We start from the raw sequence: 3,779 nt of genomic DNA, 5'->3' as shown, positions 1-3,779 counted from the left end.
ATCCGAGAGAGAGAGAGAGAGAGAGAGAGAGAGAGAGAGAGAGAGAGAGTAGAAAATGAGAGCTCCAAAACTGAACTGATAAAAAAAACTAACACTAACAAAAGCTATGAACTAATCCTCATAAGCCTTTTTATTAATGAGGCCTCTATTTTCTTCATTTTCCATTATTTTCCTTCATTTCCCTCCTCACATACAATTTTTGGCCTTTCACCTCCCTTTTCTTATTTTCATAAATAAAATGCCAATTAATGCCTCATGCCTTTCCAAGGCCTTTACCACTACCTTTTCCAATTTCCATAGCCATTAGTTAATCACAAGTGATTCCCATCACTATTTTTTTACCCAACGTTTAGCTTGGAATACATGTCCCGTGACCTTGATTATTATTTTTGCCTTTATTAACTTTACTACATTGAATTTTTACCAGGGCTGTTACATTATGCCTTTTATTTGATTTATCTAACAATGATATGTTGCAAGAAAATAGAAGGCTAAGAGATGAAGAGCGGGGTGGTTGAGTACAGTTCATATGATTCTCCACATAGGCCAAAGGTGAAATCAGTTAAGCAGCAAGGAGAGGGAGACTCTCCTGATCTGGTAGATACATTAAGAAGTTTGAGGGCAGAGATCATAAGTTGTAAAGTTGATAATGAGAAATTGATTGAATCCAAGGAAAGGCTTCCAAAAGCTCAAGAAAATCAAGTTGAGGTTAATGTGGTTATTCTTAAAAGCCTTTCATATTTACAAAAGCATGGACAGTTTGGAACTAATCATGGAGATAGGCAGGAAGAAAAGATTAATGGGGCAGATGGAAGTCGGTCTCAGAAAAGGTACAGGATGTACTATGATGATACAATAAAAAGTGGAAAACTCTTAGATACACCTGAGAAGAGGGCTAGTACACATGGATTTTATTCTAGATATACTTCTAGGAGGCATCATCACCATCATCACTAGCATCATTATAGGAGGAGTGAGAAGGATAATTTTCTAGATGAATTCAAGAAATCCAAGTCTGCCACTTTTGATGGTGAGATGACCAAATCAGAAGATTCAAAAGCATGTTTGCTTGGAATGAGAAAAATTGTAGACTTAATGATTACTCAGAGAATATGAAAGCCAAGATAACTACTTCCAGTCTCAAAGGAAAATAAAATATATGGTGGGAAGATGTCAAGCATGTCAGGGGCATCAAGGAAGAAAAGTTGACTTGGGATGAATTTGAAAGACACTTTAGGAAGAAGTACCCGTCTGAGAGGTATTATGATGGAAATTCCAAGGAATTCTATGAGCTCAAGATGGTTTCCATGTCAGAAGAAGAATACACAACCAGATTTCTAGAGCTATTGATATATGTGCCCTATCTCAAGGATGAGAAAGCAAATATCCAAAGGTTAAGTAGTGGATTTCCATTATCATTCAGAGACCGGATTGAGTTTGATGAGCCTTATTCATTGGAAGAAGCCATCAGGAATTTGAAGCATTGTTATGAGAAATCAAAGCACAAGCCTGAGTTTAAGTGTGATTGGAAATGTAGTGAGAAGCCTAAAGGAAAATGGCCCAAGAAGCGAGGAAGATCTCAAAATGCAGGTGAGGAGGAAAATATGGGGCCTCATAATAAGTTCAATGTAGCTGATAAAGGACGGGGGTCTTAGCCTTTGGAGTAGAAAAATAAAGGTAGTGGCAGAAATCGTAGGAGAGATTGTCCATCGCATTAGGGTGTTAGGCCTCAAATTTACAGTGCTCAGGAGGTGTAGACAGTTGGGGATGTAGCTCAGAGCATTCCCAAGATCGATGCAGTATGACTACCATGTAGATTTCTAACTAAATTCCCTATAGAAACCCAACAAGGATTGCAAAAGTTCATGACTGAATAACGTAGTCGAAATTATGAGGGGGAATTTCTCAACTTAGCTCTTGCCAGTATATAATTTTATTTAATGTTTTGATAAGTTTCCATGAGTTGATGAATAACAACATATGCATGATGAAATGTCATAAATGAATTAGCTTAGAGATGCATATCCATCAGATGCATATTAAATAATGATATACTAGATGCATGAAGGTATGCTAGGTGCATACAATAATAGATATGCATGCATAAAGACTCTCATTATTTTGTCATAATATGATTTGAATGACTAAGAGTGGTTAATGATGAGCAGGTAACCATGAGTAGGTTGAAAACTTAATTGGGAAAGCAATGAGATTATTGTATGTAGCATTGAGGAACCAAGGCTATGGAAAATAAGGTGTTGCTAAAAGAATGGCACAAGTAACATCCACGTTTGTTGATATGCATATTGTGACAAAGTTGTGAGTACATTAATGCGAATTTTGTTACCTATAAGTGGCCTTCTCCACGCATGTGTTCTAAGAACTTTTGATTATGACTCATGTACTTATACACCCTTAAAGGGTTGTTTGAATGTTTGATTAAGTGCATGATATGAGTATGTGCATATGAGACTGCATGAAGGAATGTTCTTGTTTTAAGACAATTGTATTAACACAATATGTGTTGAGATAACTGATAGGCACATGAGTATAAGTGGGTGCTAGTTGTAGCACTGTGGCTAATGACCATGAGTTGAAGGCATACTATGTCATGGTTGGTAAAAGGATGATTTTAAATTTGATGATGCTAGTCTTGGTAAAATAATAATTTTAATTTGTTGATGCTACTCTTCGTAAAAGGAAGATTTTTGTAACACCCTCCTCCCACATTTACCCAAGTTAACCGGTCCATCGGGGTAAACATGTGATGAGAGGATACTATGATGTGATTCAACTCCCTAGTGGAAATAACAAAACAAAACCATTATGACCTTCCACACATGCTACAAAACCTTCAGGAGCCAACCAACCTTCCAGGTGACCAACCCCTGAGACAACTTCACATTTCACTAATATGGACCCTCAACTGCTCCCATGAAAAGCCATGCATGTGATTGAATCCTTCCAGTCACTCCCACAACAAGGCATGCCAATGACTATGGACTTCTTCAGCCAGTTCTGAGCCAATGACCCCAGATTATGTGCCACCTTTTTAGGGGGAAGGCTAAGGCCAATGCCTAGAACTTCATGAAACTTTCAGAGATTGATAAATAATAATGGAATAAGACTACTAATGCAATCATTGGTACATGTACTTTATTTGAATCCTACTAGCCATGACAGGAATTTCGTCAAACATGTCACAAATATGAAATCTACAGGTCATAACTATGCATCTGAGCATAGGGGTCTCATACTTATCTGAGATTCATAAGGAAGCATTGATGCTTTATCAAAATAGTTGCATTATCATTTATCAGGTAATATATTTATTGTTCATTTGTGTGCTAATAAAAAATTATGAGAGCCATACATCAAGATTGTCATAAAACATCCTCTTAACAAGCATATATTCAATATAAATAACAATGATATAACAACCATAAAAACCACATATGAAAAAATATATTTACCCATAAAATACAAGAGGAAAGGATCTGTTCTTAACATATGCAAAATGCAACTAGGTCTAGGACTTCCATGTACCACCCGACCATAGATTGGTTGAACCAAATCTTTCTTTCAACCAATCACCCTCATGCCATATTCCAAGCATGAATGTGGGATCTCATGAAACAAAACAAACAAAAGAAAACCAGGGCTTTCGAAGGCCAAACCACCTCAACCCTAAACCAGTGATTCCACCTTACGGTCGAACGCCACTAACCATCACCAGATTGGTCTCTACCCAAGCTTACCAAGGCTCCAAAGAATTTGTT

Source organism: Pinus tabuliformis, chromosome 1_1 (genome assembly GCF_031772625.1).
Source record: "Pinus tabuliformis cultivar Carrire ecotype Pingquan chromosome 1_1, CPIR1, whole genome shotgun sequence".
NCBI lineage: Eukaryota > Viridiplantae > Streptophyta > Pinopsida > Pinales > Pinaceae > Pinus > Pinus tabuliformis.
Note: the sequence above shows the minus strand (reverse complement) of the source record.